This window comes from Ochotona princeps, chromosome 11, assembly GCF_030435755.1.
Source record: "Ochotona princeps isolate mOchPri1 chromosome 11, mOchPri1.hap1, whole genome shotgun sequence".
NCBI lineage: Eukaryota > Metazoa > Chordata > Mammalia > Lagomorpha > Ochotonidae > Ochotona > Ochotona princeps.
In genome coordinates, this window is record NC_080842.1 from 40,027,853 (window position 1) to 40,043,245 (window position 15,393).

The following is a 15,393-nucleotide window of genomic DNA, read 5'->3' on the forward strand; positions in this document are numbered from 1 at the left end:
TGCTTCATTTTTAAATTTTCAGATTCAAAACCTTTCCCTAGTTTAGTCCTAGTAGTATGCATTATTGAAGTGTGAAATATTGTCATCCTACTGGATTAGTGAAATATAATAGTCTCATTTCAGTAGCAACTGAAATGAAAGTAATGAATATATTCACTTGTCATGATGCTGCTGGGCATATATTAAGCTCTCAATAAATAGTTGATTAGTTGAACCCAGAGTATAAAATAGTTTACTTTTTATTTTATGTTTTTTCTTAAATGGTTATAAATCAACATCTTAATCTTTTGCGTCTTACCAAAAAATCAGATTGAGATTTCAAAAGCTAGATTTAGCATATTTTGTGTCTCTCCAAGTTTGACTGTGGGAGTATATTATTGGGATTCACTTTAATTTGTCCAATAGCACATTAGTATCCATGAAGAGCAGCCCTGTGTCAAAGAACAGAACCATACCTCCAGATACTTAGTTCATTATCCTGATTCAAACATGAAAATACATAAAATTTTAGGCTGAAGTTTTATTTTCTTTGACTTCTTAAAGTACATAAAACAATTTCTAGGCCTTTATTAGTACATACTCTCTCAGCAAATACTTCATCAGTTAAGTATCTGTCCTGAATAATTCTAGATTCCTTCATTGTCATTGGAACACCCAAGTTCTCTTATTATTTCCCTATCAACATGAAGAATGTAAATAATTGACATGATTGAAATTATGTAATCTTACCCTTCCCGTTTCATTTTTAAAGATTATCTGTCAACTATAATGAATAGACAGGAAAATCCAAAACTTTGTAACTATGGATTGTTTAACCAGTGTCTATGTGTCTTAGTACATTCAGGCTCCTATAACAAATTCCTAAGACTGAGCATAAACAGTCGTAATTTATTTCTCTCATTCCTGGAGGCTGGGAGTTCTTGAAGTTGACAGAAGATTCAGTTACTGGTAAGGGCCCTTGCTCAAGGACAGACCTTTTGTTTGTGCTCACATGGCTGGCGGGCAAAAGGGGCAAATAGACTCCTCATTCTCATGCCTTGATCCCATTTATGATGACTTTACCCCATGACACAGCCACTTCATGCTGGGCATTACATCTCAACTTGAAAGTTGGGGACACACATGTAACCCCCTACTCAAAGCAAAAACACACCCTATAAACCCTTCCCCACCATAAGGCTTTGTTCCTTTTGCTTTTCTCTTTCCTCTTTTTTTGGCATTTTAAAAATTTTTATTCATATCTTAATACCTAATTATGTATCCCTTAACTATGTGTACTTTTGTTTTTAATTTTATGTAAGTAGAATAATTGTAGTGTAGTTTTCTATTCTGGCAACTTTTGCTCAATTTTGTTGTGTAATTTAGTCACATTAGGTATAATCATAACTCACTCGTGTCATTAAAGTGTAGGTTTCTGTTATGTAGATGTCCCCAATTTATTTTGCTCTTGCTAGATTTTGGGGTGGTTTCTAATTTAGGCTCATCTAGTCTTATATGGGACACAGAAGCATATATTTCTGTGGAATACATACCTATGAAGAAAATTACTGTATTATAGAGAGTACATATACTCAGAAGATAATATAACTTTATTGTTTTTCACAATACATTTTGTATTATAGCTATATTAACTCATTTCTCCCCCTCTTGCTATTTTTCTGAGTATTATCACGATAGTGTAGTCCCATTAGTACAGGTTATAAGTTTAACTTTCTAACATTTAAATATATCATAAGTACAGGCAAAGGTGGAAAACTTAGTATCACATTTTAGAGGTATGTTTAAAAGTTTCATTGAGAGTCTTAATCAAAAGTAGAGATGCATACTGTGTAGTACTATTATTTCTCAGTATGCTAGTCTCCCTAGTACAGTTCATGTTATCCTTTTGAGTTTCATTTCTTGAGAAATGTTTGTTTATACCCTTTGCCCATTTCTTAACAGCATTGTTTTTGCTACTATTGAGTTTCTAGAGCTCTTTGTAGATCTTGAATATTAGTCCCCTCTTTTCTGTACAATGCAAGAATCTCTCCCATTCTGTTGGTTGCCTCCTCACCTTATTGACTATTTCCCCTGCTATACAGAAGGTTGTTTGATGTAGTCCCATTTATTTATTTTGGCTTTAACTGCCTGTGCTTTTGGTTTCTTTTTTAAGAAGCCTTTGCCTACGCATAATCCTTGAAGGATGTCCCCTGTATTCTTCTCTAGTGGTTTGACCCTGTCTGGGCATAGGTTTAGGTCCTTGAAATATTTAGAGCTGATGTGTATGAGTACTTCCAATCTGATGAGTAAGTTAATAAGTAGCATTTTTGTGTGTGTGTGTGTGATTTCAGTATGTATTGTTTGATGGCTGGTTAAATTAAGTACCTTTTAATATTTATTGGCCATTTATTTGTCATCTCCACTGGAATTTTTGTGTGGCAGATAGTTTTTCTAAGCTCCCCCAACATGTTGTTGTTACAACATGCAGGCAGGTTACATTTAGATTTACTATATTTACCACTTTGCTTGCTCTTCATTCTTTCATTTTTATTAATGTTCGCCATACAGATGTCCATAGTTTCTGTGTTTTACTATTAATGGATAAATGGGTAGTTTAGAAGCATTATTCTCACTATGCCTTTCTCTATTGCAAATTTTAGTCTGTTGATAGCAGATTATTTCAGTTTTGACTGTATGAAAATGTCTTTATATTGCTCATTGTTAAAGGTCCTTTTCCGTTAGATATAGTAGACTTGAGTTGGCAGTTAATTTCAGCACCTGAAGTCTCTTTCCACTATTTTCTGGCTACACTATTTCTGTTATAGGTTTTAGTTAAAAATAGCCTGTGTCTGAGGATATCACAAATGCTATTTCTGTGATCTAATACCATCTTTGTATTTTTGGACTATCTAATCTACTTTGATGGATTTTATTCAGTGAATTGGTGGTGTTTATTGATTGATTTTCAGTCTCTAACTTATAATGAATGGACTGCCATTCTTTTTCCTCTTCCTGGGACTCCATTGTAATGTTTTAGGCTTGTGTGTTGTACCCACTTTGTCTCATCCTCCTCCCCACCCAGTTTTTCATTTCTCCATGCTTTGTTGTTGATAGTTGCTTCTGACTTAACCTTAAAGTGTACTAATTCAACTGAGTCTATAAACACACCCAATGATGTCTTGGTCTTACTTATTTTTTATTTCTTTAGTTTCTGGCATGTTTTTCAGCTCTGTAATTTCCTTTATTACAGTTTCTAGTTATTTTTAGATACAATTAAGTTTCTGTATTCATAAGCATAGCTCTTACATGTCTTTGTCTTACATGTCCTTGTCAAATGATTACATATTTGAAGTCTGTAGCCTGTTTCTTGCCATGTTGTTGTGGCTCAAAATATACTGAATGTTTTTCCTTATGCACTTTGCTGAGCATGTCACGTAAGAATTTGCTCATGGGGATTCTGCAAGACTTGGGTGATAGCTTTCTCCAAAGAGGATCTCTATTTTGTCTTGAACTCAGCCGTTAATGTGGCCTTTCTTCATATGTTCCTGCCCTCACTTCAAAGTGGAGCCCTTCAGAATACAGTCCAGAATATGGGTTGCTATGCTAGAGTCTCTGTCTCCCTTGCTCTGAATTAAAACCCGTTTTTAACCCCTTTGTCTTGACTCTTTGAAGCAATCTTGCCTCTCAGTGGCTTCCACCTCCTAGAGCTGGAATAGCATCCTCTGTGGAGGGAAGAGAGACAAGGAAGTGTCACAGCAGGTTCTCCGCTTCTTGGGCGTCATGACTGCCACCCACTTGTCTCCAGGTGGTTGTGGATCTCAGCTGCCCTTGCTGGAAAGGCAGAAATACCTCTCTTCCACTCTTACATTGTCTTCTTATTCTCTTCCTGATACTAACAGGTCCTTGATAATTTGTTAGCAAAAGCATTATAAATTTTGTCCAGTATTTTTAGGAGCATTAATTGTAGATGTTGTTTGCTACAGAGTTAATCCTATCAATTCCATGTAATGTAATCAAGATCAGAGTCGTCTTTTCTATGGGGTTAAATACTGTAATCCCCCTTTTCTACAGTTCTACTTTCTTAGTCTGTTACCCAGAAATAAGAAATTTATGGTCTTATTTCTTAGATAAAGATTTAGTTTATTTGAAAGGTAGCATGATGGGGGGAAAAAAATCTTCCATCTGCTGATTCACTTTCTAAATGGCTTCCTATGGCTGGCTGGACCAGGCCAAAGTCAGGAGCCAGGAATGTCATCCAGGTCAACCTACCTAGGTGGCCAGTGCTTAGATACTTGGGCCATCATCAATGGCTGCTATCCCAGGAGCATTAACAGGGAACTAAATGAGAAGTAGAGCAGCCAGGACTTCATTTTTCCAGTATGGGATGTTGAGTAACACAAGCAGCAGCTTAATCAGCTGGGCCATAACACTGGCCTCTGATTTCTAAGTTTCAAATTGAGAGGCATTCTGAGTAGCATGATGAAAGCTTGTGCCATCTTACCTAGAATGTAAGTCATCCCTTTATCCACAATATGCATGCTGTATTGCTACCCACTTGTTATGTACCTATTAGCCATTTCAGTGATCAGATCAACTATTGTGGTATATCAGTGCTTGTGTTGAAATGACCTTATTTTACTCAGTAACAGCCCCACACCAAGAAAGTAGTGATGCTGGCAATTTGGGTATGATGAAGAGAAGCTGTAAAATGCTTTCTTTACGTGGAAAGGTTAATAGTTCTCAACCTGTAAAGAAAGAAAAAAGAGACTAAGGTGAGATTACAAATATCTGTGGTAACAACATATGTTCATGGAATTGTACTAGCTTTACTGTCAGACTTGGAAGTACAAAAATTATGACATACAGTAAGTGGTTGGTTAAGATGAAAAAGGCATTATACATCTAGGAAAAATATATATACTTAGTGTATTTAGTATTCAGTATGATCCATGGTTTCAGGCCACCATTGGAGATCCAGAACTCAACCCCAGAGACTAAGGGGAGTCTGCCTGGCCTCTCTGCCCGCCTGCTAGGATAGGTTTTCTACCACTGTTCCACTTGTGGTTGCTTTCCCCCCAAAAGTCTATATTGTAGTTCTTTTCTTTGTACAAATAGTGACATAATGCATCACTTCGGTTACAAATGTAAGACCTACTGAGAAAGGCTAACAAATATGTTGGCTTTTTTTTGCCTGCTTGTGCTATCATCAGACTGCTCTTTGTACTGAGCCCTATTGCTGAAATAAAGTCACCATATTTGTTTCATCTAGTGATTTATCAAACGTAGAACACTGAAAAACTGAACACAGTGGCAAGAGGAAAATGGATTTTAAAAGTTGTAAATTGTTTCTGTACTGTGAAAGAAGAGAGGTGCTTTACCAGTGGCAGACTTGATATGTAAAGCCCGGGGGTAGGTGGGTCAGCCACACCCCCACAGTGTATGCCTCAGAGTAGGCCATGGGGAACACTTGGAGTTGCAGGGTCAGACAGGTGGGGTCTGCATGACAGTGCTATTTCCTAGTAGTCTGGCATTGAGTTGTAGCCCATTCTCAAAAAAAAAAAAAAAAAAAAAATTCCCAGGACAGTATATATTTGTGGGTATGCAGTAGCTTGTGATGCCCAGCACCTGGCTAAATGCTCTGAAAAGTCCTCTCTTCCTGCCCTAGCTTTACATATTGTAGATACTTCACTTCCGGGCTATTGCTGCCACCTTTGGCTTTGGGGGTGGTTTTTTTTTAGATGGAGTTAGTCAGAATCATCACCTCAGTAATATCTTGGTTCATTTCCTGCTCTTGATTTATCTTCTCTTTTAAAGGAAAAGTATTTATTTTCAGTGTTCTGAGATTTTATGCTGATGTTGAATTCATCCCCTCAGGGAAAAAAATGTTCTGGTGTCTGAAATGAAGAGTTGTTTTTCAACCAGGTCATGTACCAAAGTCACTGGTTTACTCCATTTAGCTACTCCTTTCTCAAAATTTTCTAAGATGGAATCAAAATAGAATTTAGGAAAGCACTGGCTTTGTTCCAGTTTCAGCTCTGGTTAGTCTTTTTAAGGTTTTGATTCCTCTTCTCTCCCTACCCCGACCTTTTTTATTGAAGAACCTTAAGCCAACGCAGTATTACCTTGCTTCTACAGGCAGTGGTCAAGGTGAGTTGTGTGCATTTTTCTTTTTTTCTGTAGATATATTTATTTGAAAGTCGAAGAGAGGGAGATAGAAATGTTCCAACCAAATGGCTAAAAATGGTCAGTGCTGGGTCAAGCCAAAGCCAGGAACCAGGAGTTCTATCCAGGTTTCCAAGATGAATGGCAGGGGCTGATACTTGGACCATCTGTTTTTCACAGGCCATTTACAGGCAGCTGAATCAGGAGTGAAGCAACCATAACACTAGTCTGTACCTAGATGGGATGCCAGCATTCCAGGGGACAATTGTACCTGCTTTGCTGCAATGCCAGCCCCAGTATGTACATTTTCTGTGATCCCTCTTCCCTTAATACTTGGCACATCCCTGTCATGAGCTGCATAGATATATCTTTCAGAGAGAGGCTGAGAGAAAGCAGAGGAGTTGAGTCCCAAGGTGGATCAGAGAGGTGCTATAGCATCTGCTCTCCATGTTGAAGACTACCTCTAAGTGAAGCCAAAGATCGCCATTGACAAAGAAGCTTTCCTACCAAGCGCTTAGCCACCCCTGCCATCACATCCAGGAGCAAGTACTGCTCTTTGTCTGTAGTCTGACTTTGTCCCTGGGTCAGTGTTCAACTTTTTAAAAAATTTTTAAGATTTATTTTTATATGAAATCTTCCATATGCTTGCTCACTCTCCTGGTAGCTTCATCCAAGTCTCCCACAGAAGTGGCAAGGCCCCATATCTTGGCCCTTCTTCCACTGCTTTTCCCAGGTCATTAACAAAAAGCTAAATTGGAAATGGAACACTGGTGCCCACAGGCAGCATTTTTACCCACTATACCACAGCACTAGAGCCTCTGTTCAATTTAAAGTGCATACCTTAAGCTTTCTAATAAGTTAGTTTATACATACACATTCGTTCTCCCCAAAAAAGGGTAAGCCTTTTGGGGCTAAGATAAGGAGCTGGAGAAGTGATCAAAGACTGCTCACTGGAGCCAAGATTCAGAGTATCTCCGTAGGCATTTTTCAGAGTATTCTTTTTCCTTGTCTCCTATCACCATCATCATTGCAGCTGATCAAAATAATAAGCATAATCATCCAACCTATGGAAAAGGAAAAAGGCCCTTGTATAGGTAAAGTCTGGTTACAAACTAGGTAACTTGGGGGATCAAACCCAGCAAGCTTTTGAGCCACCTCATCTCCTCCCTGTCCTGATCACTTTAATATAACCGTTGACTGTGGCAGGCACCCCAAGCACTGCAGCATAGAGCAGTTGAGCTCCTGGGATTTGGCAGTATGCTACACAGGTTATGTGGTGGGGAACATGATTGCCTGTGCAGCTGCATGTGCCTCTGCTCCAGAGGCAGCCGTAGCAGTTGGGCTCAGGTCTGGGAAATGACCAAGGCAGTCCAAGCACATCTCCCGAAGGTCGGCTTACATCAGCTCTGAAGGGTAATTGCTTTTTCTTGGCTGCTGAACAAAAGGAAAGTAACTGTGGTGAAGGACTTCCTAAGAGCCCTACTAAGCATAAAGAGGAGATGGGCTCAGAGTAAGGCCTCTCCATAGCTCAGGTATTTTCCTTCTACTCTGGCCTAGGCCCAACCTGTTCTATTGACTATAGAAACAAGAGGCATGAGGAAATACAGATGGAGAATACTTTTGTTTAGGTGACAAGAGGTTGGAATGAACACTGGTTAGCAGACAGCCTTCCATAACTGAATATGTAAGGCTTCCCAGTGGATCCAGAGGTAGCTGTGTGTCTCAGGGCTGCTGAATGTTTCTGAAAATTAGGGTAGGAGCCTAACAATACAGTGCATTCCTTTCCTTCCACAAAACCCAAATCAAGGTCTGAGCACCTCTCCCTGAGTCAGTAAGAGTTTTTCCAGCCCATTCCTGATAGAGTAGGCTGTGGGTCCACATCGTTTCTGAGAAAGTCTCAGCTGTAGCCCAGTATGGCACATCTTTGGTTCAGCATGCTTGTGACATCAATGCATTCTTGATCATCAAGCTTTGTGGTTATCCAAAAGATGTGCCGTAGTCCTGGTTAGATATACGGGATTGCTCTTTTCTCACCTCTGGAGGTATGTATGGAGGACTGATGGAGGTTGATGGCTTGTTTTCAGAAGTAAAGCACGTGGACCAGCTACTTGTCTTCAATCTGGAAATTAGAGCATCATCGTTATTTGAGAGAAGATGTATAAAAGGAAAGTTAAACATGTCTGTGGGGACTGAATTGAACAGAACTGAGAGGAAACGCAGAGCTAGCAGTCTCAGCTGTGGTCTGCTGGGTGGGTTTGTCGGTGTAGAAGGTGGGCATATGGAGGTTCACTGTACTGCCGCCATTTCTGGTTCATGTGCTTGATGCTCTAGAATTGTTTAAGTCCATGGAAAATTGCATCTGTGTTTTTTTAAATTAGGTTATTAATATAAAAAGCCAGAAATATTTCTGAAAGATTTCATGCCAGTTCTTATTAGAAGTAAACATATAAATCAGAAAGCTGCCTATAACAAGGGAAGAAATGTGTATCTAGGTTAATAGGTCCTGCTCCTTCCCTTTTACATTGAATTATTCCCACTATCTGACACCTAATGCAGAGCTTTTTTTTTTTCTAAATACATCTTCCAGGAGTACATTTCTTTGTATGTACACAACATGAAAGTAACTACCATATAAAAACTCTGCAAACATTTATTGCAGTTTGATTATAAGCCAGGCATTGTAATAAGCCCTAATGTTAGAAGCGACTGACTTTAAAGAGCTTACTTTCAAAGAGGTGAGGCAGACATGTGCGTGAAAAAAAGCATACTGTGATGACCAAACCAACACCACTGTCCAAAGCAGCAGCCAAGCCAGCAAGGTGAGTTAGTGAGGTCCTGCCTGGTAGACTACTCTGGACCATAATATGGGCTGGTCAGTTGTGTAAGAACTAAAGCTGATGAAGCCAGCCATGAAAGACCTTGCCTGCAAGGGTAAGGCTGTTGAGCTTCGTCTTGGATTAGTTAGTAGTGTTTCTAAGAAGAATATTGCGTTCAGAATTATCACTCTGAATTCTGATTCTTTAATGACAACTTGTCTGTGTGTTTTACTCTTCCTGTCATGAAGCTTTACGTATCAGTTAGCATATTTTCAGATACAGGGAAAAGACAGTTCAATAGTGTGAATAACCCTGAAGACACTGAGGTAAGTGGAAATCTGTCACAAACGGACAGATATTGCAGAACCAGTTACATGAGATATCTAGAGTACTCAGATTTTTTTCTTTTTTAGATTTATTTTTGAGCCTGGCACGATAGCCTAATGGCCAAGGTCCTCACCTTGCACTCCAAGGATCCCAGGGTGCTGGTTTGTATCCCAGCTACTCCACTTCCCTTCCATCTCTCTGCTTATGACTTGGGAAAGCAATAGAGTACAGCCCAAGGTCTTGGAACCCTGCACCCGTTTGGGAGACCCAAAAGAAGCTCCTGGCTTTTAGCTTTGGATCAGCACAGCTCCAACCAACCATTGTGGCCACTTAGGGATTGAATCAGCAGATGGAAGATCTTCCTGTCTCCTTCTCTTTCTATATCTGACTTTCCAATAAAAATAATAAATCTTTAAAAAATATATAGTTCTACTGGGGAGGCAGATTTACAGAGAGACGGAGAGACAAAGAGATCTCTCATCTACTGGTTCACTCCCCAGATGGCTACAGTGGCTGGAGATGAGCCAGTTGGAGCCAGGAGCTTCTTCTGGGACTCGCATGTGGGTGCAGGGTCCTGAGGCTTTGGGCCATCCTTTGGTGCATTCCCAGGCCACAAGCAGGGAGCTAGATAGGAAGTGGAGCAACCAGGATATGAACTGGTGACCATACGGGGTGCTGGCTCTGAGTAGTCAAATTTTTAGAGACAGAAGGGAGAATGTTGGTTGCCAGGGCCCAGAGACTTATCTGATGGGCACAGACTTTATTCTGTAAGACTACAGGAATTCTGGAAATGATTGATGAAAATTGTACAACTATGTAGATATACTTAAGGCCACTGAATAATCAAGACGATGCTTGGGGCGCTCATGTCCTATATGGGAGAGCCTGGTTCGGGTGCCTGCTCCACTTGGGATTCCAGCTTCCTGCAAATGCATATCTGGGAGGCAACATTGTGTCTTAGAGGGTTCGGTCTCCGCCATGCACCTGGAAGGCCGAGATCGAGTTTGTGGCTTTTGGCTTTGACCTGGGCCAGGCATCTGGGAGTGAACCAGCAGGTGGGAGATCTACCTCTCTCATTCAGGTAAAATAGTAAATAGGTAAATGTTTTTAAAAATGATTAAGATGGTAAAATTTGTTATTTATATTTCATTACAATTTTAAGATGGCTTCAACCAAATGGAAAATAATTATCTTACAACAAATCTGCAAGTAGAACAGCATTGGAATTAATTTCAGGATTCAGCAGTACCAAAAAGGGACCAAGTTTTTTCTGTCTTCTCCTTCTGCCACCATCTATACATCCAGGTCATACCTTTGTAAGAGTAAGACAGTAGCACTCAGAAATTACTTTCTAAAAAAGCACCCAGAGGGACAGGCGTTGTGATGTAGCAGAGAAAGCCACTGCCTAGGATGCTAGGATCACATATGGATGCTAGTTTATGTCCCAGCTGCTGCACCTGTTTGGACCCCTGCCACCCACATGGGAGGACCTGGAAGTAGTTCCTGGCTCTCAGCTTAAGCCTTGCCCAGCACTGGCTGATGTGGCCATCTAGTTAGCCAACAGAAGGAAGATCCCTTCGTTCTTCCTCCTCTTTAAGTTATTACTTTTAAAATAACTTTAGAAGAAGGATACCCATGAAAAGACTGTCACTCTCTTTTTATAAGAGATACATTATACCCATTTTGTATATTACATGACCTCCTAACTTCTTCCCAGTCTTTCCGCTGGATAAATGCCAACTTTGTCTCCAGACACTTCCTTTACTCAGCTAAAAAAGCTTAGCTTCATTTTGCTTCTTGTTACACTTGTCTTGTCACACACCCTGCGTCCATCCACAAAGTCTTTGGGTGTAGGGAAGAGAGGAAAACAGTGGCTAAGCAGCTTTGGTCATCTCCCTTACACAGATAGGAATTAGAATAGCTATTACCAAAAGTAAAGGAGACCAGAAGAAGCCACAGTGCCTAGATTTAGTGTAATAGTAAGAGAAGACATATTGAAGGAGACAGGACGGAGTTACTCCTAGTCACCTCTCTCCCAGCCCTAAGCTTGGTGTGGGGAAAGACTCCTGCACTCCTACTGAGGGAAGAAGAGAGAATTAGATCTAGAATAGACTTGAAACTTTATACTGCAACTGCCACAGTGAAACCTGGTGCCAGCAGAGTACCACAACCCCTCCCCCAAGGGAGGGGAGCCTTTGGATTCTCCCTACCAGGTAGCCAATAGACTGTCGCCATCATTCCCAACCACTGGCTGACTTAAAGCAAGACTCTGTGCCTTGAGTCTCAGAGCTTGGTCTACTGTGTTAACACCCAGCTGGAGACCTGGGTCTTGGTAGATGGACTGCATCATCCCAGCGTCGCACAACAGGTCACTGGACAGATCCTAACGGTGCCTGTGGATATAGTCCTTGCACCTGCCCCGCTATCTGATGGGAACTTCTATCCCAGCTAGCATCACCTGGCTTGGCAGTGGCCTCAGACCACCAAGTCCATCTCAGCAGCAGGCAGGCTGTGAACTGCATGGGCCTTAGTCCTACCTGGATGTCCATCTTGTCAGGTTGTGAGCTCCAGAAGTAAACTAACTTTGTGGTTTTGGTGGCTACGTAACTGTGTGTTCTGTTCTTCCCCAACCCTGGGCAGTATAACATGAGTAATTCTGTGCTTGAGGAAAGTATAGGGGAGTGGGTGCTAAGACATGACATAGAAACCTGGAGACTCACACCCTCCTACTGGATTTTAGGAAAGCACTACTGTGACCCCAGTTACCACAGGGACCCAAGCAACCCTTCTGAAATGCCAGGCTGCCACGTCCACAGATCACTGCCAAATCCACATACCTGATAGGACTGAAATAAATGTCCATGCCCCACTGTTGTTTCCATCACTTAGTACACGGAAGACTACACTACAGCATCCAACTGGAACAAAAGCCAAAGTAACTTACCAGACCAACACTCAAAGACACATTCAGGAGAAAACCTTTTGCCATGAAAGCCAAACTTGAAAAGTGATAAAAACAGGTGTTCTGGGTATGCAACTGTCAACACAGGAACACAAGAAATATGGGAAAACAACAACAACAACAACAGGACAGTGTGGTGACCGCAAAGGAGTGCTGGTCCCACTGGTGTGGGAAACCCGGAAGAAGCTCCTGGCTCTGAATAGGCTTATCTCTGGCCATTGCAGTCATTTGGGGAATGGTTAGAGGATAGAAGATTTTTATCTCTTTCTCTCTGTAAATCTGCCTCTCCAACAAAAATAATCAAGTTTTTGAAAAAGAGAAATTTACTTCACTAGTAGACACAGACTGAACATGAGAGGAAAGAAAACGATATTTCACAGAAACCAAAAGACAGGAGTTGCTTTTCTTAGACAAAATGGATGTCAAGATAAAAACTGTTTTTTAAAAAAAATCCTCTGTATAAATGAACAAGGGATTGACTTCAGCAAGAAGACAGGACAATTATAAATGGATATACACCTTTGTAGGAGCACCCAGTTTTATAAGACAAATAGTTTTAAAGGAGGCATAAGGTTCAATACAGTAAAGCAGGGAACTTCAGCACCCCACTTGGATCAACGTACACGTCATCCAGACATAATGACAAAGAACCTTAGAGTTAACTAGAGACCAAAAGGATTTAACTGACATTTGCAGAATATTCTATCCAACAGCTACAGAATATTCTTTTCACCAGTTCACAGGACACTAGGCTCACAAAGAAATCTCAGTTTAAAAAAAAAAAGTCATCTGCTTATCTGACTGCAATAGAATAAAACTAGAAATGAAGAAAAGTTTAAATAATAATACATGAAGACTGAACATACTTCTGAAATTAATAGTGGGTCATCCAGGAAATCAAAATAGAAATGTTAACATGCCTTGAAATAAACAAAAGTGAAAACACAATAAACCAAAATTTATGAGGTATAGCAAAAGCAGTACTAACATGGAGTAGATATTTGCAGAGCAGTTAAGATGCCACTTACAATACATTCAGCCCACATTGGAGTGTTTAAGTTCAAATCCTGGCCCTGCTTCCAAGTTCCAGCTGCCTGCCAGTGCTCCCTTGGGAGGCAGCAGGTGATGGCTCAAGTTCTTGGTTGTCTTCACCCATGTGGGAAGCACAGGTTGAGCTCCAGGCTCCTGTTTTTGATCTGTCCTGGTCTTGGATATTCCATGCAATTCAGGAGTAAACCAGTATATTGAAAAGCTTTCTGTCACTTTGCCTTTGATTCTTGAACTCATTTTTTTTCCTTTTTTTTTTTCAAAAAAAAAATACTTGAAAAAGGTACGGGGAGAAGGGAGGTAGAGACAGAGATCTTCTGCCGGTTCACTCACCAGATGGCCACAATGGCTAGAGCTAAGCCAGTCTGAACCTGGGAACCAAGAGTCTTTTTGGCTCTCCCACGTGGGTACGGGGCCCAAGCACTTGGGCCATCCTCTGCTGCCTTTCCAGAGACCTGGAAGAGAAGTGGAGCAGCAGGACTTAAACTGACATCCATATGTGATGCTTCTGCTTGCGGAGCATTTGGTAATGCTCTGTAAGCCACTGCACCAGAACCCCTTGAACTCATTATTTTTAATGTTTGTATTTTTCCCTAGTTCTACCGTTAACCCACAGCATTGAATACTAGTAGTTACCACACCCCCAAAAAGGTGAAATTATCTAGATGGAATATAACTGATCTTGGATTAGAACAACATTTCTGAACATGGGATACAGTTGTTACCTCTGTGATGTCAGGTTCAGTTCCACTTTCTTAATAGTTAATTTTGTAATAGTCGGGAATCAAAACAAATCTTCCTAAATAGTGAATGTCTGGGTCAAAGGGTTAGGATAGACTTGAGAAAACTAGCAAGCATTTGATTTACTGCCAGAAATTTTCATCTTTTATTTAGTACATTTAGAAAATGAGTATTAGTCACAATCCTCTGATGAACGGTATAAATAGAATGTAATGGGGCAAGCATTTGGCCCAGGTATTAAGACTGCCATGTTCCACTCCTGGCTCCAGCTCCTGATTCCAGACTTCTACTAATGGCCTAGAAAGGCAGTGGCAGTGTCTCAGGTCACTGGCTTCTAGCCATGCACCACAGAGACTTGGCTTAAGTCCCTGGCTCCTGCCCAGCACCTTGGGCAGCAAACCAGCAGTAAACCAGTGAATGAAAGTGTTTCTCCCCTCTTGCTCTCTCTCTCTCTCTCTCTCTTCCTCCCTCCCTCCCCTTTTTTCTCTCTCCCCCTTTTCCTCTAAAACAAATTAAAATTACAGAAAAGAACTTAGACTGACAGAAGACATTCAACAATTAAACCCATCATTTTAGGAAAAACACCAAATGCTCTGCAGTCACATAGGGTGATGATCCCACCAGAACCAGGAAGGTCAAGGACACTGTCCACGGAAGGAAATGTCTCCTCGGAGCCCCAGGAATGAGCAGGAGATGACTAAGAAGAGTTGAGTGTGGGGAGTCTGCCAAGCAGAAACCAGCAGTGGCAGGGACCAGGAAACTAGAAAGAGACACAGACTCAGGGCACTTTGGAACACTGCAGGTTCACCAAAGCTGGAGCATCATGTTTATGGCAAAAGGGCAAGAGGTGAAGCTAGAAACCTGACCAGGTACCAGACATGAAATGCCTTGAGGCAAAACATCAATTCCCAGCCAACATTGACGAGGAATCCGCCTTTCTTGGGCTCCGAATGAGTCACATCCCATGGACCATTCTGTCTGCTTTTGCACATCTGTGAAACCTAAGTGCCTCTTTAGAGATTAGAAAGTGAAGGCTGAGGGCAGCAGTAATTGGCCAGGTTCTTCCTGCCGGTAACATGGCAGCATGAGGTCTCCAATCCACTCTCATGGTCAGAGAGCCCATTCTAAGAACTGCTGCCACACACTACTGTGCAAACTGCTTTTACTAGGAGTTCTGCTGCTTATTTGTGGCCACATGTTGTTTTGTAGGGATCATTCAGCATACTATTTACAAAGCTTGTTAAAGTAAATTTTATGGGTCTTGAGCAGTGATTTGAATCACTTAATGTTCCTTAATTGGTCTCTGTCTCCATTTCCTGAGTGACAGGCATAATAGAAGCATCTTTTGTTCTTATGTCT

The 15,393-nt window shown here is 41.0% G+C and overlaps 1 protein-coding gene and 1 long non-coding RNA gene across 3 annotated transcripts in view; one reads left to right on the top strand and one right to left on the bottom strand.

Moving 5' to 3' along the window:
- Window positions 1–15,393, top strand: part of ELP3 (elongator acetyltransferase complex subunit 3) — a 114,263-nt gene that overhangs the window by 97,489 nt on the left and 1,381 nt on the right. The gene's annotated exons all lie outside the window — the stretch shown is intronic.
- LOC131481391 (uncharacterized) overlaps window positions 7,441–15,393 on the bottom strand; it is an 86,451-nt gene continuing 78,498 nt past the window's right edge. The window contains exons 3-4 of the long non-coding RNA XR_009246287.1: window positions 8,176–8,260; window positions 7,441–7,572 (exon numbers count right to left, since the gene is read on the bottom strand). This is a non-coding gene — a long non-coding RNA (uncharacterized LOC131481391). The remainder of the gene's footprint in view (window positions 7,573–8,175; window positions 8,261–15,393) is intronic.